Raw genomic sequence first — 21,187 nt, 5'->3', positions numbered from 1 at the left:
GATATAAATAAATTACAAACATTACTACAAACATAAAAATAAGTTTTTAACCTCAAAAATCAGTTGAAATATGGTTCAAAAGATCCTAAACTAGGGATGAGTCTAGTACTGAACCAATCATGAAAATCGTGATTTTCCTAAAATATTGGTATTGGTACTTAAGTCAAAAATTCAAGAAATTACCAAACCGAGCCAGTACCATATTGATCCCGAAACGCCAAAAAGTACCGAATTGGTACCAACGATACCAAATCGGTATCAATACCCGTTTGCTTATCCCTACAATATATGTTTACTCCAAAAAATACTGGTGACACGCAATTGTACCCTACCCTCAATATATACACATTAAAGACAAGTAAATTATTTGCTAGTCGAACAAAAAAGAAACAAAATACAAACTAGAAATAAAAATAGACAACATAGCGAAGTTAATCCGCGTCTGAGATTTCATCTTCGTCTTCATCCAAGATGTAAACTAGAGCACGCTTTCTCGTTGCAAAAACACAAGCAACACCTCTAGATGCTGAACATTTGTTTATTAACAGAAGTCAAAAACATTATTATATAGCAAAACTACATAACAAAAGATAAGACATTTGTTGAAAGAACTACTTACCACTAACTGCTAGAGGTGCAGTCACAGAGTGAGGAATTCCTCTTACTTTCAAACTATCCATTTGCAAGTACACAACAGACTCCTGATATAAACATAATATCAAGATTTGGAAAGGAAAAAAATATGATTATTAAGTTGGTATTTATTATGTGGGACCCACAAAACAAACCTTAAGTTGATGCAATTTCCAAAGGCTTGCACAATTGTCATACAAGCTTTTTCCAAGTTTTCAGAGGACGGCCCGTTTAATAGTAGAACAAGTTGACATTCCTGTTATTAGCAAAATGTTAATAAAGTATTCATATCCCACAAAATCACAATATTGCCCTTCTTCACTAAGTTTCAAGTACTGATGAGCAATCATGAATTTTGTCAACAAGATTGCTCCTTTTTCTATTACCCACAAGGTTATTTTAGACATTTGACTAAAAGTCAAAAACTTGTATTTTAGTATAATGTAAAGATGCAAGTTGGAGTGCAAGCAAAGTATCTTATATAGAGAAAGATCCATAACGATAGCCGTCAGGAACACATAACAACACAGCTTCTAGATCATTTTTCATTAAACACCTTGTAACAACTATGCAATTTGCAAGATCTGATGAAGACTCATCGGGTAATATGAATGATATATAATCCACAAAATTCTGTTTTCTCTGGTGCTCAGTGTACTATGTTTAACTTGCTTTTAGGGGCATAAGCGTCAATAAAGTAACAACTTACCTTGTAATATGATATGGAAGTATACTGATAAATATACTAAATATGATTTTATAAATTGTACTATGTTTAACTTGCTTGAAGAAATCAATTTTTGAAAACTGAATAACTTTCAGCAACTGCCAGCCTTTTTGGCCCATTTGACTTTTCGCTAAGTTTCTAATTTTGACCCGTTAGAGATCAAATCCAACTCAAATCAGCCTTTTTAGGTAAATTGCAACTTCTAGCAAAACAACAAACCTATTGAACGCCAGAAGCTGGTGCTGGTCACTTGGTTCCGACATTAACATTTTCACACATTTGTGAATCCAATTGAAGAAATTTGAAAACTGCAAAATAAACAAATATTAAACTGTTTTTACTTTATTATCATTACTCAAAGAAATGATGATCTTTTGAATTAGAACAATCACCTGTTGAACAGAAGAGGATAAAACCGTCATAAAGCGTTGGACTTGAACGAGCAGCATTCCCGCCTTCTCGGTTGCATTATTGATTAAATTCTGGTTTAAACCGACACTTTGATACCTTGACCGCCACTTAGAAAGTCCTCTCAGTTCCCCTAATCTAAATACAATCATCTCTGCAGCAGGCTGAACACCAATACATTATTCTTCAAAACCAGAGTTGACTATAAAGTATAAACAGGTCAACTAACGTGTCAAATTAGGTTACCAGTAGATGTTCAAGAACAATAACCTGAAGATCCTTCCCGGCCCCACAAACTGACTTTGATATCCGTTTAAGACCCTGGGTCACCAATAACTTTTCATCAGCAAAAGTTTTGTATAAATAATATCTCAAACATTATATAAATTTTATACCGCTTCAGCAAGAGAGTTAACTAAAAATTGGTGAACAGCTGGACTTGTGCGGGCCCCACCAATAAGGCTAAGAAACTCGTCTTGTGGGGTTGAATCCAATCCTACGGTTGATAAGTTGGAAAAGAAAAGTCAGAAATCATCATAATGTAACATTGATACATTTGTGTAGGTCTCTAAACGAACCGAACGTTAGTGAAAAGTTCAGCAGGAAGTTCGTTTATGTTCGTTCATTTTATAACCGAATGAACATGAACACCATATTTTTCATTTAGTTAAACGAATGAACATGTACATATGCCTTGTTTGTTCACTTACATTCCTGAAAGGTCGTTTATATCTGTTCATTTATGTCCTCCATTACGTTCATTTAAATATTCATGCACATTTATTATTAATGTTGATATAATATCGATTTGAATTTTATATTTAAAGAACTTTATTATGTATCTTGTTTACCTTTTAAATGTTGGATTTAACGATTATGGTATTTTAGACTTTAACTTGGGTATACATTAAGTTTTTTGTATGTATTCGTTTGCATTCGTTCATATATGTGTGTTTGTGTTTAATTATGTTCATTTGTGTATCTTCTCGTTCGTGAACCGTTCGTTAAGAATACTAACAAACACGAACACGTTCATTTTCTTAATCAACGAACATGAACAAGAAAATTCATTTGTTTAGGCATTCATGTTTGTTAGGTTTTTTTACAAGCCTGCGCTTGTGATTGGTTTTTAAAGATTTTATTACGTACCATGATCATGAATGAGACTAGATAAAGAATCAAATTTGTCATGAAATGTGTGCATTTCATCGGACCATTGTTTAGACATGACAGATAATGAAGCTCGGATGACTTCTGTTAAATCTTCATTGATTGAAGCCTGTTGAGCAACTTGATGAAGCTCGTTTCTCCTGCAACATTTAGGAATTACATACATAAAGATTTTCAAAGTCATCTGATAATTGGTGATTTTACTATTCACTAAAATTGTGTTCTTGAGTTTTATTTTTACGAATATAGAAGAGAAATTTTGATGTTTTTCCAATCTTTGTGAAATTATGAATATACACTCGTTTAGATGACTAACAAAATTTAATGATCTATACTAGTATATAAAACTATGTACACATCAATTATCAGGTAGCAACCCTTTAAACATTCAATTCACAGAAGCCGAGAACAAATACACGATAGAAGACTAATGCAAAGATTAAGAATCGATACAAAATGAACCAAGGAAAGTGAAATGTGTTAAGATTCGTTACATATATTTATGTACGTAATTATGATATAAAGCTCAAATAAGTTTAACTTTGACTTGTTAAATTTCGACTAGAATGATCTCAGGTTGCTTACTAAAAGCTCCACTCATTTACAGCCATGAATATAAGTGTTTTTTTGGTTTATAAATTGTGAGGAAGCTTAGTTGTTGTATAAGCTACTTTCTCAATAACAGTTGTCAGGTTTATGACAACTAAAGCATTCTATAGAGGGTAAAAAAAATAAGACTATTGGTAACCAACCTCTAGCCAAATATTGGACGAGACGGGTTTCATGGAACTGATTGACTACTAGTCAGAGATCTTAAGTTCTTAACTACCCTTTTAGCAATGACAAAAAAAGAAAATCGTGTGTGTTAGTTAATCTTGAATAAAAAGAATAAATTGAATAAATCATGGGTCAATAAAGAGTAATTCTAGGAGGAGTGATCCTAGGAGCAAGATTAGGTTCTGTTATTATTTAGTCTTTATGGCTGAATAATTTTGTGTCTTATTTTTAGCAAATTTCCTTTCTTAGTTACCTAGCCTACCTAATATAAAAGGGGCAGTCCTGCAGCATTGTAATCAACACAAACACAAAAATACTTTTGTTTGCTTTCTTTCAAGCAATAAGAATCGGGCTGTCTGTTTTGTTTTCTCTTGTTCTTGATTTGTGGTTTTGATCCAATTGTCTTCAATTGGTATCAGAGCACCAGGTTAAGAGTGTTCAGTTGCTTGAAGGCTCAGTCTTTTTCGACGGACAGAAGAAGAGAGTATCTCAGAAAGCAACAGAAAAGGCATGGCAAATCCAGCAAACCAAGGAGGACCAAGAGAAGCAATCCATGGAGGACCAAGAGAGCATACCTTGTCATTGCAATGCCCGATTTTGACTCCCTCAAACTACACTATCTGGGCTGTCAAAATCAAGGCTATTTTCAATGTACATGGTGTTTGGGAAGCAATCGAACCAAGGGCTGGAGTCGAGGTTGATCCGAAGAAAAACAGCCTTGCGATTGCATACTTGTATCAAGCAATCCCAGAAGAACTAGTTTTGCAGCTTGCTCATCTTGAGCAGGCAAAACAAGTTTGGGATGCTTTGAAGGCAAGATTCATCGGAGCTGAACGAGTTCAACAAGCCCGTTTGGGGCTGTTAGAAACAGAGTTCGAGGCATTGAAGATGAAGGAAAGTGAATCAATAGAAGACTTTGCTGGAAAATTAGGAGAAATCGTATCTAAAACAAACAGCCTTGGAGGGGAGATGGAAGAAAAGAAACTAGTTCGCAAGTTTCTTGGGGCTGTTCCTGATCGGTTTCTACCAATCGTAGCCTCAATCGAACAATTTGCTGATCTGGATACTATGTTATTCCAGGAAGCAATCGGGAGATTGAGAGCCTATGAAGAAAGAATAAAATCAAGTACTAAAGGTGGCGACCAACTCCTATTATCCTATGAAGATTGGCAGAACAGAAACCGCGATCAAAAGGGTTCTGGTCGGGGACGTGGGTCTGCTGGAAGGAGTAATAGAGGCCAAGGGAGAGGCAGAGGTCGATCATCTTCGAATGGTGCGAAAGCTGAAGAACGACAGCATTCAAAGGGGAGGGATAGATCAAACTTGAAATGCTTCCGATGTGATGGGAAGGGCCATTTCTCGTCTGATTGTCCCACAAAACGAAGAGATGAGGCAGCAAATCTTGTCCAAGAAGATGGACCAGCACTGTTGATGACAGTTCATTCAGAAAGCAAGAAGGAATTTGTTTTTCTAAATGAAGATAAAGTGATTCCACAGCGGTATGATCAAGAATCAAAGGAAGATCACACATGGTTCCTTGACAATGGTGCAAGCAACCACATGACGGGTAATCGTGCAATCTTTTCCAAACTCAATTTCAACACGGTTGGAAATGTTCGATTTGGAGATGGTTCATACGTGAACATAGAAGGAAAAGGAATGATTATCTTAGCATGCAAGAATGGTGAACAAAAGATTCTTGAAGATGTCTATTACATACCTTATCTAAGAAGTAATATTCTTAGTTTGGGCCAATTTACAGAAATTGGATATTCGGTTCTCATGAAAGATGAGTACTTATGGATGCGAGATGCAGAGGGGAGACTCATCATGAAGGTGCTAAGGTCTTCAAACCGGCTGTACAAGATTGATTTGAAGGTGGCAGATCCGGTTTGTTTGCTGTCAAATTTGAAGGACGAGGTTTGGGTATGGCATGCCCGACTCGGGCATCTCAATTTTGACGCCATAAAGCTGTTAGAAAACAAGAATATGGCAATAGGAGTTCCAAAGATTGAGCACCCAAAACAGGTATGTGATTCTTGTCTTATTGGGAAACAAACTCGAACCCCTTTTCCTAATCAAACAAGTAATCAAGCCAAGAAGCCTCTTGAGCTAATTTATGCAGATGTGTGTGGTCCAATCTCTCCCTCCACAAAAGGTGGAAACCGGTATATGTTTCTAATCGTTGATGATTATAGCCGGTTCATGTGGGCTTATTTGATCAAGACAAAAGATGAAGTCTTTGAATGTTTTAAGAGATTCAAGAATCAAATGGAATTGGAGCTTGAAACAAAAGTTAAGAATTTGAGAACGGATAATGGTGGTGAGTTCGTTTCTCGTGCCTTTGAAGACTTTTGTAATCAAGAGGGGATCACACATCAATTCTCCGCACCATACTCACCACAACAAAATGGTGTGGTGGAGCGTAGAAATAGATCCATTTTGGAGATGACACGGACTATCTTGAAGGCTATGGAACTTCCACAAGATTTATGGGGAGAAGGAATAAGGCACTCTCTCTATATCCTAAATCGAGTTCCTACAAGAGCTTTAAAGGACAAGACACCGTATGAAACTTTAAAGGGCCGAAAACCAAACCTAGATCAACTCAGAATTTTTGGGTGTGTATGTTATGCAAAAATAATGACTACACATCTGAAAAAGCTGGATGATAGAAGCCGAAGACTAGTGCATCTTGGTGTTCAACCAAACACTAAGGCATATCGACTTCTAGATCCAACAACAAATAAGATCTTGTTGAGTAGAGATGTGGTGTTTGAAGAAGATACAAAGTGGGATTGGTCAGAATCATCAAGCAACAGTGCACCAGAAGTTACAGAATTTATTGTGCACACTGATTCTGAAAAAGAAGACTTCTCATACTTTGATGCATCTACGGCTGACCTAAACCAGCCATTGGATGATCAGAGTCATGAAGAAAACAATTCTTTTGTTGATTCTTCAACTGGGTCAGATTCCAGCAGCCCCATGATGGCAGTAACAGGTAGAGGACCTATCCTACCAAGGGAACCAACTGATAGTGAAGGCGTGGGAGACCCATCTATGGCTGAAGATGAGGTGTTTGATGACACTCCAATTCGGGGTTATAGATCTATTGGTGAAACTTATGAAAACAGCAACATAAATTTACTCCTAATGGAAAATGAACCCAGAAACTACAATGAAGCTGCAAATAAAAAGGAATGGGAAGTAGCAATGCAGCAAGAATTGAAGTCGATTGAGAAGAATGACACGTGGAAGTTGACTGATCTACCACAAGGTCATAAACCCATCGGTTTGAAATGGGTATTCAAAGTAAAACAAGATGCAAATGGAGCAGTTACAAAACACAAAGCACGCCTGGTCGCAAAGGGGTATGTACAACAGTATGGGGTCGATTTCGAGGAGGTGTTTGCACCGGTTGCAAGAATGGAGACCGTGAGATTGATCCTCGCATTGGCAGCCTACTTTGGGTGGGAAGTACATCATTTGGATGTAAAATCTGCATTCCTCCATGGAGAATTAAAGGAGGAGGTGTATGTAACCCAACCGGAAGGCTTTGTGAAGAAAGGAAAAGAAAACCAAGTCTACAAACTAAGGAAGGCACTCTACGGTTTGAGACAAGCTCCTCGAGCATGGAACACACGCCTAGATAACACCTTAAAGTTGTTGGGTTTCATAAGGTGTAAACATGAGCATGCTGTGTACAAAAGGGTGACAAACAAACAATTGTTAATTGTGGGAGTGTACGTAGACGACATGATTGTCACCGGGGGGAGACAATCAGATATAGCAACTTTCAAGAAGGAAATGGAAGGCCGTTTTGAAATGAGTGATCTAGGATTACTCCAATATTACCTTGGCATCGAGGTAAGCCAAGGAAGTTGTGGCATATCTATAAAACAAGTTGGGTACGCTCGCAAACTACTGAATCTAGCAGGACTTGCAGATTGCAATGCAACAAAGTTTCCTATGGAGCCTGGTTTGAAGCTGTCAAAGAAAGATGTTGGAGCTGAAGTTGATGCAACCGAGTATAGGAAACTGGTGGGGAGTCTTCGGTACTTAACCCACACCAGACCAGACTTGAGCTACTCAGTTGGGTTCGTAAGTCGTTTCATGCAATCGCCACAACAAACACATATGCAAGCTGTCAAACACATTTTAAGATATGTTAAAGGGTCGACTGAACTTGGGATACACTATCCTAAGAATGGCAGCAAGGAAATTCTCGGCTTTAGTGACAGCAGTCACATGACCGATCTAGATGATGGTAAGAGCACAACAGGCCTTGTTTTCTTTTTCAATAATGCACCGGTAGCATGGAACTCTCAGAAACAGAACACTGTAGCTTTATCCTCGTGTGAAGCTGAATTTATGGCAGCCGCTACCGCAACTTGCCAAGCACTTTGGTTGAGAGGCTTACTTGCTGAGATAACAGGCTGGAAGGAAGAAATGGTGACCATGAAAGTTGATAACCAATCCGCCATAGCACTTATGAAGAATCCGGTGTTTTACGGAAGGAGCAAACACATTAACACGCGCTACCATTTCATACGGGAGTGCATTGAGAAAGAGGAGATAAAGGTTGAACACATCAGTGGGAAGTTGCAGAAGGCAGACATTCTTACAAAAGCTTTGCCAAGGCAACAATTTGCTGAAATGAAAGAGCTGTTGGGAATGAAGATTATTCAAGATTAAAGGGGAGATTGTTAGTTAATCTTGAATAAAAAGAATAAATTGAATAAATCATGGGTCAATAAAGAGTAATTCTAGGAGGAGTGATCCTAGGAGCAAGATTAGGTTCTGTTATTATTTAGTCTTTATGGCTGAATAATTTTGTGTCTTATTTTTAGCAAATTTCCTTTCTTAGTTACCTAGCCTACCTAATATAAAAGGGGCAGTCCTGCAGCATTGTAATCAACACAAACACAAAAATACTTTTGTTTGCTTTCTTTCAAGCAATAAGAATCGGGCTGTCTGTTTTGTTTTCTCTTGTTCTTGATTTGTGGTTTTGATCCAATTGTCTTCAGTGTGCTCCAAGATTTATAACATCTAACGACGACTCGATGAGAATAAGCATCTAGGTAAGTTTACACTAAAAAACTCCAGTAAAGAAAACAATACTATGTTCATATGGAGTCACAAAATAGAAAATTCAGGAGCAGTCAAGTCTTAGCATAAATAAAAAAAAATACCTTTTATAGAATATTGAAGTGTCAAGTGTTAAGAAATGGAACCCATGCAACTCATTTTCTGGAACTTGAAGCTCACCAGAACATAATACTGTCAAATGACAAAGATCTTTGGATAACTTCACCTGAATGCACAACCAATTAAGAAAGTAAAACCACTAATCATTGATATTGAAGATAATCATTTAGACTTGCTGCTTCTACTAATTATAAATGAAACTTAAACAAAAGTTGTATTAAGTGATAAAGAATTTACCATACAGATTGAAGCATTCAGCAAATTGCAGTTAACATGATTGTTTGCAAGTGGACAACAAACTGAGAAGTCATGTATATCCTGCAATCCAACCAATAAACAAAACATAACTCAAGATACAAACCCATAATAATCTTTAAATATCAAGTCTGCATTCTTTTCATCATTTCCTTTTTCCAATTTGTGAGGCACATTTGCTTGAAACGAGGACAAAAAAGAACAGGCTCACAAAATGAAGAAGATTGATAGGCTTGTAAAAGAACTGAGCGTGTTCATGTTCGTTTAACCTTAACCAAACAAACAATCGAACACGAAAAATCAACTGAACCTGGTTTTCTTGTTCGTTTGCTAAGAAAATGAACATGTTCGTGTCCATTCGTGAACATTATGATCAAACGGTTCACGAACATAACTGACCTTAGATGAACAAACATAACTAAGCTAAGACCAGATAAAAGTAATGTGAAGAACAATGTGTCGCGTCTAAAGAATTTTTGAAAGTAGACTATCTTGTAACGGGCCAAAAAAAAATAAATGAATATGTTAGCAAATATAAACAAATGAGCTTAAACAAACATAAAATAACCAATATATACGAACAAACGTAAATGCACATAAACAAACAAACATAAATGAATTTAAACGACCGTAAACGAATCCTCACAAATGAGACATGTGTTCATGTTCGTTCATTTATCTAAATAAACAAAACTTTTGGTCATGTTCGTTCATTTATCGAATATACAAACTTTTTGCCAAGCAGTTCACGAACTGTTCACTGAACGTTTGATTCATTTACAAGCCTAAATACAGGAATATTAAAGCTTACAATTTTCCCAATCGGAAATATGCCAAATATATTAAAGCTTATGATTCCATCTTTATCCGCACTACACAAAATATTAAACTGCTGATGTGAAGAATTTGATAATTCTAGTGAGAAATTTTCGCTTTCATCCATAAAACCAGTTTCTCCAGGCACGAGCCCAGGCATCCGAGGAGCTCTTGGGGCGGGAGGAAAGAAACGAGAGGTTCGGTCTCCATATTTTGAAAGAAAGTTGTCATCTTGAACAACACAAGTAGAACGTTAATAAGTTAATAATGAATGCTATTCAACTTGTGATAATCATACTGAAATTACTTGGCCTCCATCATCCTCCCAGTTGAGACAAACAACATCAACATTGTGAGATTTCATGCTTCTTAACAGCTTCCCATTCTGCTTGCATAAAGTTTTAATCAACTTTTTTTTATCATAAACGTTTATTTTAAATACACAAAATAGGTCGCTCACTTCGACATCATGCAATGAAATAGTTCCATCTTGAAGGCCAATAGCTATTGCTTTACCATCTGGACGCCAACATAGAGACGTTATGCATTTTCCTGTAAAATGGTTAACATTTAGCAATGAGATATGTAAAACAAGTGAAATATAGGAACATAAAAGTGACCTGGAGAAATAGTCCATAGCCTCTGCCAATTAAAGCGATGCAACAATATCTTCGAATCCTCTGTAACCATAGCAGTTCACGAACTGTTCACTGAACGTTTGATTCATTTACAAGCCTAAATACAGGAATATTAAAGCTTACAATTTTCCCAATCGGAAATATGCCAAATATATTAAAGCTTATGATTCCATCTTTATCCGCACTACACAAAATATTAAACCGCTGATGTGAAGAATTTGATAATTCTAGTGAGAAATTTTCGCTTTCATCCATAAAACCAGTTTCTCCAGGCACGAGCCCAGGCATCCGAGGAGCTCTTGGGGCGGGAGGAAAGAAACGAGAGGTTCGGTCTCCATATTTTGAAAGAAAGTTGTCATCTTGAACAACACAAGTAGAACGTTAATAAGTTAATAATGAATGCTATTCAACTTGTGATAATCATACTGAAATTACTTGGCCTCCATCATCCTCCCAGTTGAGACAAACAACATCAACATTGTGAGATTTCATGCTTCTTAACAGCTTCCCATTCTGCTTACATAAAGTTTTAATCAACTTTTTTTTATCATAAACGTTTATTTTAAATACACAAAATAGGTCGCTCACTTCGACATCATGCAATGAAATAGTTCCATCTTGAAGGCCAATAGCTATTGCTTTACCATCTGGACGCCAACATAGAGACGTTATGCATTTTCCTGTAAAATGGTTAACATTTAGCAATGAGATATGTAAAACAAGTGAAATATAGGAACATAAAAGTGACCTGGAGAAATAGTCCATAGCCTCTGCCAATTAAAGCGATGCAACAATATCTTCGAATCCTCTGTAACCATAGCAGTTCACGAACTGTTCACTGAACGTTTGATTCATTTACAAGCCTAAATACAGGAATATTAAAGCTTACAATTTTCCCAATCGGAAATATGCCAAATATATTAAAGCTTATGATTCCATCTTTATCCGCACTACACAAAATATTAAACCGCTGATGTGAAGAATTTGATAATTCTAGTGAGAAATTTTCGCTTTCATCCATAAAACCAGTTTCTCCAGGCACGAGCCCAGGCATCCGAGGAGCTCTTGGGGCGGGAGGAAAGAAACGAGAGGTTCGGTCTCCATATTTTGAAAGAAAGTTGTCATCTTGAACAACACAAGTAGAACGTTAATAAGTTAATAATGAATGCTATTCAACTTGTGATAATCATACTGAAATTACTTGGCCTCCATCATCCTCCCAGTTGAGACAAACAACATCAACATTGTGAGATTTCATGCTTCTTAACAGCTTCCCATTCTGCTTACATAAAGTTTTAATCAACTTTTTTTTATCATAAACGTTTATTTTAAATACACAAAATAGGTCGCTCACTTCGACATCATGCAATGAAATAGTTCCATCTTGAAGGCCAATAGCTATTGCTTTACCATCTGGACGCCAACATAGAGACGTTATGCATTTTCCTGTAAAATGGTTAACATTTAGCAATGAGATATGTAAAACAAGTGAAATATAGGAACATAAAAGTGACCTGGAGAAATAGTCCATAGCCTCTGCCAATTAAAGCGATGCAACAATATCTTCGAATCCTCTGTAACCATAGCAGTTCACGAACTGTTCACTGAACGTTTGATTCATTTACAAGCCTAAATACAGGAATATTAAAGCTTACAATTTTCCCAATCGGAAATATGCCAAATATATTAAAGCTTATGATTCCATCTTTATCCGCACTACACAAAATATTAAACCGCTGATGTGAAGAATTTGATAATTCTAGTGAGAAATTTTCGCTTTCATCCATAAAACCAGTTTCTCCAGGCACGAGCCCAGGCATCCGAGGAGCTCTTGGGGCGGGAGGAAAGAAACGAGAGGTTCGGTCTCCATATTTTGAAAGAAAGTTGTCATCTTGAACAACACAAGTAGAACGTTAATAAGTTAATAATGAATGCTATTCAACTTGTGATAATCATACTGAAATTACTTGGCCTCCATCATCCTCCCAGTTGAGACAAACAACATCAACATTGTGAGATTTCATGCTTCTTAACAGCTTCCCATTCTGCTTACATAAAGTTTTAATCAACTTTTTTTTATCATAAACGTTTATTTTAAATACACAAAATAGGTCGCTCACTTCGACATCATGCAATGAAATAGTTCCATCTTGAAGGCCAATAGCTATTGCTTTACCATCTGGACGCCAACATAGAGACGTTATGCATTTTCCTGTAAAATGGTTAACATTTAGCAATGAGATATGTAAAACAAGTGAAATATAGGAACATAAAAGTGACCTGGAGAAATAGTCCATAGCCTCTGCCAATTAAAGCGATGCAACAATATCTTCGAATCCTCTGTAACCATAGCCAGCAAATCTTTCTCTGGGTTCCATTCAGCTAATTTAATCTTCACAGAATAGATTATATTAGTATGATGTTTCTTTAGAATGGATTCATTTGAAAATAAATTAAATTCTGACCTGTGAAGCTACTTGCTTGTCAAACTGAAGTTGAAATGGAACAATTCTTGAACCATCATCTGTTTCCATATCCACAGAGCCAACTCAACTGGAAATAATGAAGTTATTATTATTATTTTGTGTGTACATGATATGCACAATGCTGAATCGTGAATAGAGTCATAGCCATGACCAAAACAGGGAGCTGCTAGCCTAACTTGATTGATTGATTGATTGAAGATGAACAAATAAAAACTAAGAACCCTAGGAAGGAAAGCATAAAACGAATGAGAGTCATACCGATCGATTCAAACCAAAAGTAATTGCAGATTGGTACTAAAAACCGGTAACCCTAGCACTGTTCAACTGTCCACATGATTTGAATGATTTATAATTGTGAAAAAAGAAACATAACATGTCTAATAGACACATCCAATGATTTCTTAGAGCGCTGCTATCCGCAGATGACTTGGCGGACAAGTTACTATGAGGTGAATGCTTGTTATCTTGTTTCAGTGGGATCAATTTCCTCGTATTTACCACCCTTTCAACCATCTTTGCCCCATATGAACTTGGGCTTGTATTATCATTAGCATTAGCATATGCACGATTCAGTGCAGTAACCGGGACTGAACTTCCAATATTATGAACCAAACCGTTAGGTTAAAAGTAGAACCAGTTTAACATTTAATTATGAGCATTACTTGCAATTCCTATATATAAAGATTCAAGCTCAGAAAACCAACTGAAAGACATACTTATAACCTAGTTTACCAAAAAGGAAGCGATCTATATGAATAATTCAAACAATCAAATTGACTGATTCCCTGAAAGATAACATCAAAAATATTCTTATATGTGATTTAAATTCAAGGTGTTAAACAACTTATCACTTATGTGTATGCTTTTATTAAATCAGGTTCATATTCTTGACAAATTAAATAAACTATTTGATCATTACATAAATTTAATTATTCTTAACTTAGATTCTGGATCTATTTCCAGATTACATACCCAACTTACAAAACAATTCATATTAATTCAGTTATGATTTATTTATAAACTACAAAACAACTATAGGCTTAGAACAATCTGATTATGACATGCAAAATAATTGTATGCACCAAACCTTTTACCTTCATTGGTTAACTTTTTTTCATTTTTATAACATGCAAATTAATTTTATCATTTTTAAAATAATTTGGAGGTAATATTGTTAAAGAAAAATTGCAAATTTAATATATTTAAATCGTCAAACCTAATCGATTTGGTTTGCTGTTTTTAAAACAGCAGTCATCAGTTTAGTTCAAACTTTTTGTTAGAGCTAACCTAAGCGAATTGGTTTGCTGTTTTTACAAAAATCACAAAACTAACCTTGCGTTCACGAATAACATAAACATCCTCTTGTGAATCTTTTTCAAGTGCAAGCAATTCTACGAACTCATATATTCACGAATAACATAAACAGCCTCTTGTGAATCTTTTTCAAGTGCAAGCAATTCTTTAAAACTCATATCTTCCAAGCGATCACCCAATCTTTGCCTGGACAAATTCCATCAATAAAAAAGACAAAAGAGACCCATGACTGTATATTTGATCATAAATATATTGTATGAATACATAGCAGAATTAAACTTGAGGGAGTAAAGTGAAAGTTAATGCCTTAGTGGTACCTAATTAGCTTCCTAAGATTTCTGTTCACATCTTTCTGCTGTCTCAGTTCTTGCATTTTCTGCATAACATTTCTTGGAGAAACCATTAATAATAACTTCGTTTTAATGATTTCATCTATATATATTAAATCCGTTTGTCTCTTTAACAACTTATAAATTGATCCAAATGTGATATGGATCGTAAACATTAACCTGCCTCATTATTGTTGAATACGCGTTTAATGCTCCAGTGTAACGTCTCAGCGCGTCAGCTAGCAGTTTTGCTTCAGCATTGTACATGTAGGTGGACTTTTACAAGATCAGTAGGGTTTGCTACTGCAATTGCAAGAACACTTGCACAAATACAGCCAAATGACAAATAACTATCAATATGTACTAATTATGATTGAAAACTCAATTCAAAATAGAATTTTTTTTTTATTTTATCTCACCCGTTGTGAGGCCAGCAAGAAAGGTTGTAAAAGTACTCAGCCTTAGTCAAAGAGTACTCGCAAGGTGATTTTTACAACCATGCTAGCAAGTATTATAGTAGTGAAAGGAACATCTCCAATAACGTTATCACCCACATACAAGTTCTTAATCTGTTAGGCACAAAAAAACATACCTCAAATCTATATGCTACAATTTCTTCATAATCATATACAATAAGAATTAACTAACCTTGTCTGGTGGTCACTTGTCACCTCCAATGGATATTTCAGCACTGTCAATGCAATAAATTCATCAATGATAACATATAAACGAAATAATAAAAGCCATATAAATTAAAATATTTCCCAACCACCGTAATCTAAACAGCATATTACTAATCCGAAATCAGCCTAAATACACTCCAATTCAAGTTTCTTATCTCAAGTTCTAGAGGAACGACATGATTGAAATTGGTACCTTAACTGTTAACATTGAATCATTTACTTATTTAAGAGTTAACGACCATTTTCGTCCATGTGGTTTACTACTTTCGCCACTTCAGTCCAAAGTTTTAAATTTTGTTAATTTAGTCCTTTTGGTTTTAAATCTTATCCAGTTACGTCCCATCCATCAAACGGCATCCTGCTATGCCGTTAGTTTAAGGGTATTTTTTTCTTTCTTCTTTTTATTTTGAGTTAATGGTCATTTTAGTCCCTGTAGTTTGATACTTTTGCCATTTTAGTCCCTGTAGTTTTATTTTTGTCTTTCTTCTTTTTTATTTTTCTTTGATGAATGCATACTAGTTAGGGTTTAGAGATTAACACATCGTAACGAAAATCTGGGTAGAAATCAACTATTATACAATAATAGGGATGGGCAAATTCGGGACTGGTACCGGTTGGTACAGGTACCGGTTGGTACCGGTACCGAAATCGGTACCAATTTGGTACCGTCGGTACCTAATCGGTACCAACGTTTTGAGTTTCGGTACCGGTACGGTACGGGACCGGTATTTCCCGAAATTTTCCGAAATTTTACCTTAAATACCGGTCCCGTACTGGTACCGGTACCGAACCGAATATTTCGGTACTGGTACCAAGAATCCGCGATTTTCGGGACCGGGACCGGTCGGTACCGGTACGGTCTCGATCTCATCCCTATACAATAATCAAATAAACGATTTTTTAATTTTTTTCTGTACAACTCGGTTTCAGGGAATTGTCTTGACTACTTTACCATTGAATTCCACCATATGGGAGAGTTTAGGAAATGTCTAGAAACTAAATACAAGGGGGTACGATTACTGTTGTCAACAGAGTAAATGCATACCTATATTGGAGGTTGCTCGATAGTTTTGGGCTTCGATTATGCTCTTCAAGTTTATAGACAGAAAAAAATTAAAAAATAATAATAAATAAGCTGAAATAAACCAAAAATTAAATTGACAAATTTTCAAACTTTGGACTGAAGTGACAAAAGTATCAAACCACAGGGACTAAAATGACCAAACTCAAAATAAAAAGAAGAAAGACAAAAATACTCTTAAACTAACGGCATAGCAGGATGCCGTTAGACGGATGGGACGTAATTGGCTAATATTTAAAACTATGAGGACCAAATTGACAAAATTTCAAACTTTGGACTGAAGTGGAGAAAGTAGCAAACCATAGGAACGAAAATGACCATTAATTTATATATGCCTCAATCTCTGATCCTACTACCACAATGAACATGCTACATATCAATTTCATTTTGTCTTACAGATTTTGATAGAATCAAGGGTAGAGGAGGTGCTAGGGCTTGCGATTGAGTTGGGTAGGGGTGTAAACGAGCCGAGCCGGTCGTTTAACTTACACAGAGCTCGAGCTCTATTTTCAAAGCTCGAGCTCGGCTCGTGAGTGAATTTTGAAGCTCAAGCTCGGCTCGTTTACTATTTATCAATTATTTTTTATATAATTATAATTATTTTTAGATATTTTTTTCTATTATAGTTTTATGTATAAAATAATATATATTATTTAGTTATTTTTATTTATTTTTTCATAACATTATATATATATATATATATATATATATTAATTAATAATTATTAAATTTATATTTTAAAAAAATTATATAAATAACATGCTCGATTAGGCTCGCGAGCCGACTCGAGCTCGATAAGTGAAGCTCGGGCTCGGGCTCGTTTATTAAACAAGCTTATTTTTAAGCTTGAGCTCGGGCTCGAGCTCGATTAAGCTCGGCTCGATCGAGCTTTTTAACGAGCCGATCTCGAGTAGCTCGCTAGTAGCTCGGCTCATTTGCACCCCTAGAGTTGGGGATTGTGGAGACGATGAACAAACGATAATTAGTTTTAACAATTCAAGGGGTATTATGACGGGGTTATCCGGCTCAAAACCGGGCTAAATCAATGAGATCTCACCGTTTACAAATTAAGCAATCTGGTTGTTTTATAAGAGGTGATGAGCGACCAGAGCGCAACACGCAAGCACTTTACTAAAAAGATAGAAGGGGCTTTTCTTGTTTAGTAAAGTCTTTCTTTTTTATAGGAGTAGGTGCGTCATAACACTCTTCATTCGAAATAATGAATGCAAAGTCGAGGCAGTCTACCTTGTTATCAAAAAGTGGTTGGGTAAAGCAAATATGTCATAGCTGACTTTTTTTTTGTCAAACTTACAGTTACCGTTCGTTGCTAAATTACTTGTTTTGTAAAACACAATTAATCATCTATTAGACAAAGTAAACAAACACCTCAACCCGGACCATATAAAAAAAAGCCAACACTAATTTATAAAAAAACAGATTAACTTTTTCAAAAACTTATCATTATTGTTTACGTTTACATCAGAACAATTAGTTAAGTGCTTCTTGCCTATTTAAAGGTTAATAGTTACCAATAATAAATAAATCATCAAAAAAAACTTCATTAAACATATATTGAATACAAAGATAACTTTATTTTGACATTTCATTAAACACTCGAAGTGTTAAATGAATCTGGGCTTGCATTTATTGTTATGCTCATGTGCTCATGCGTTAGAATAGAAGTTTGTTTTAGAACGTGTTTACTTTTATTTTTTGTGGTGTAATATCTTACAGAGGACTTAATAAGCATTTCATGAAATGATCACAATAGATGGCTATGTAATCATGCAATCATAATTTGGTAATTTAGTATAATCAAATATAATAGAAGCAACCAACCTTGTTCATTTGGTTAGGATAAGCCTGTAGCAATTAGGTCTTGATCAGGGGCGGACCCACATAGGTCCGATCGGGGTCCCGGGACACCGATGTTTTTTAAAAATTACTTAGAGACGGTATATTAAATTTTGTAAGGACCCCATAAAAATTAATACTTGGAACCCATACTATTAACATTGAACTGGTACAGTGGAAAGTCCCTTGTTTTACTTGTGAGAGGTTGTAGGTTCAAGCCCCATCATACTCCTCTTTTGTTGTTTTTTTAATATCCTAGTCTTAGTTATTCAGTTAGGGTATTTGTGCTTTTTGTTAGTTTCTCTCATATAGTCATTATCACCATGCAACATATATAATGTTAACATGGATTTTGCATATTCTTTTATTATTTACCTTGTGTATGTATATTATAATTAATCATTTATTTGTGTTAGAGTTATTTTTTCATGTTTTGGTCAATTATGTAAGACCATATATATAGATTACGTTCATGTTTTTCGGGTATGAATTAAAAGTGTATGTTTCATCTAGTTTGTAATTTAGATTCTTTCTACTTACTCGTTTCCAGTGACACCATAGTTCCGTGTTTTATTATGTTCCTCGCCTCGACCCGACCCGAATAACGACCGACCCGAAAAATTTTGTAAACCGGAAAAATTGGGACCCCATTGACAAAAAATCCTGGGTCCGCCACTGGTCTTGATGGATCATGTATGACTCAACAACTTTATAATGTTTCGCTTGCATGTACAAACGTCAATTTTCAATCTTATCACACTTCAAGATAAGAGCGTTAATAATAGTAATACATAAATAACAAATTATCCACTCTTGTAAAATTAGAGACACAAGTTGACCTTTTTAGAAAGTAAAAAGTATATGACTTAAAAAGTAATAATTAAATCATGATAAACACAATTTCTAGATCAAACGCTTTTTAGAACTAAAACATCAATTACGGTTCGTTATGAACTTTGAACATGAAACGACCCATACACAACACGTACCTATAGTTTAAGCTGAAAACTGAAATTACAAATCACATTCCTCAATGTGTAAATTGTTAATACATAAGAGTGTAAGACTGCAAACTAAGAACAATAATCAACTGTTGTTGATATAGGTGGTCATATCTAATGCTCATATGTGAATATGGAGTTATACTTTAAATTCATTGCACAATTCTATCCGTCCGTTTCTCAAATTTTGAAACAAAATACGTGCAAAGATTGTTAATCAAGCATAAATCAATTTTTTACTTTATTAAGGGTATGTTTGGCGATGATCTTTTAAAAGCTTTTAGGAGCTTCAAGCTTTAAGTTTTTAAGAAAAAACTTATGTTTAGTAAAAAGCTTTGTTTGGTAGAAGTAGCTTCAAGCTTTTAGATTGGTAGAAAAAACTCCATATTTGAACGCTAGTATTGGTAGCGTTTGAGAAAAAGCTAGCTACAAGCTTTTACATTTGAATTTACAAGTTTAGTACTTGAACTTCTATCAACTTTTGTTAATTTATATAATAGTTACACATTCAACCCTTATTCAAAACTAACTACCCTCATGACTTTTTTAAGGGGCGTAACTTTTTCACACGTTAATAATTTTTTAAACAAATTACATCATAAAAACGAGCATTTTATTCTCTTTAATTTGAGCATGATATTGTTATACTTCTTTAACTTTAAAAAATTAACATACTACGTGATTATCGGTTATGATCGGTAACAAGTTGAGTCAGGTGAGCACGAGTCATGTGTAAGACCGAATTAGGAGTCGAGTCATATGAACTTGAGTCATGTGTAAGACCAAATTAGGGTCAGAACGAGTCGATACAAAAAGGGTTAAATTAGTTCGGTTCGTGTCGGTACGTTTTTGAGTCGAAAAGGGTCATGTCAGAACATGTTTCAGATTAGAACAGTGCATGTTCAGAGAGGGGTTCATAGAAAAATAGGTTGGTTTAAAAAATTATTTATTTGAAATTACTATATATTTCAGCTTTGTTTCTTGATTTTCGTCATCAGTTACACGCTTACAGTCTTTCCATGAATTACACGTCTACATTCAGGTTATGCATGCATCGTCATCAAGTGAATCATGTACCGACACTAATTATGCGGTTGATGTTAGGTTGTATGCTCATTCCGCCGCACCACGCGGACACCCAACTAGTTTTATTAAAAGCTTCTACTAATCTGCCAAACACCTAAACAAATTTAAAAAGCTACAGCTAGCAGCTACCAGCTTCCAGCCTTCAGCTTACAGCTAACAGCCACCAGCTAGTTTTGCCAAACATACCCTAAGTCAACAAACTACACACAATTGAACACAAACGCTTTTTCATAGAAGGAAAATGTTTGTAATTATGCAATTCAAACAACAGTCCTGCTACAATGTTGATATAACTTCGTTCATCTACATTACGAATATGAGATGATTATTAATATATATGGAATTTAAAAACTAAACATTAAACATGAATACACTAAACATTAAAGATGATGTGCTCAAGCCTCTAGTGCTTATTACCCATTCTGTTACAAAATCAAACAAGGTTTTTCCATAATTAACACCGACCATCATAAGAAACTAACAAAAATGATCTTAGAAGGTGTCTAAGAGTCGCAAGAGAGTTTGGGAATCACTCTGTGACATTGGGGTCAAGTAAATTGTGTCTATACAGAGACCGGAATTTCTAGGTTATTTATATCTTTTATAGCATATCATTCAGTTTAATAAAAAACGAAAATGACGGCTGGTGCAGTTTTCAAGGTAGATGAAATTTTATAAGAGAGGGGATCGTGCAACTGATACAAAAAAAGAACGACAT

The 21,187-nt window shown here is 35.4% G+C and overlaps 3 long non-coding RNA genes and 1 pseudogene across 3 annotated transcripts; all 4 read right to left on the bottom strand.

Annotated features, from left to right (window-relative positions):
- Positions 1 to 391: 391 nt before the first annotated feature.
- Positions 392 to 13,169, bottom strand: LOC143582618 (anaphase-promoting complex subunit 4-like; annotated as a pseudogene).
- LOC143582621 (uncharacterized) lies at positions 10,295 to 10,683 on the bottom strand. The gene is made up of 3 exons (XR_013144006.1): positions 10,618 to 10,683; positions 10,458 to 10,549; positions 10,295 to 10,382 (listed from the first exon to the last, which is right to left on the bottom strand). It is a non-coding gene; the product is annotated as an uncharacterized LOC143582621 (long non-coding RNA).
- On the bottom strand, positions 11,061 to 11,449 carry LOC143582620 (uncharacterized). Its single transcript, XR_013144005.1, has 3 exons — positions 11,384 to 11,449; positions 11,224 to 11,315; positions 11,061 to 11,148 (listed from the first exon to the last, which is right to left on the bottom strand). It is a non-coding gene; the product is annotated as an uncharacterized LOC143582620 (long non-coding RNA).
- Positions 11,827 to 12,215, bottom strand: LOC143582619 (uncharacterized). Its single transcript, XR_013144004.1, has 3 exons — positions 12,150 to 12,215; positions 11,990 to 12,081; positions 11,827 to 11,914 (listed from the first exon to the last, which is right to left on the bottom strand). It is a non-coding gene; the product is annotated as an uncharacterized LOC143582619 (long non-coding RNA).
- Positions 13,170 to 21,187: the final 8,018 nt, after the last annotated feature.

The sequence above is a fragment of the Bidens hawaiensis genome, unplaced genomic scaffold (assembly GCF_021521415.1).
Source record: "Bidens hawaiensis isolate Kalapana, Puna unplaced genomic scaffold, B.hawaiensis_p1.1 tig00031806_1, whole genome shotgun sequence".
Taxonomy (NCBI): Eukaryota; Viridiplantae; Streptophyta; class Magnoliopsida; order Asterales; family Asteraceae; genus Bidens; species Bidens hawaiensis.
This window is presented reverse-complemented; position numbering and strand designations above follow the sequence as displayed.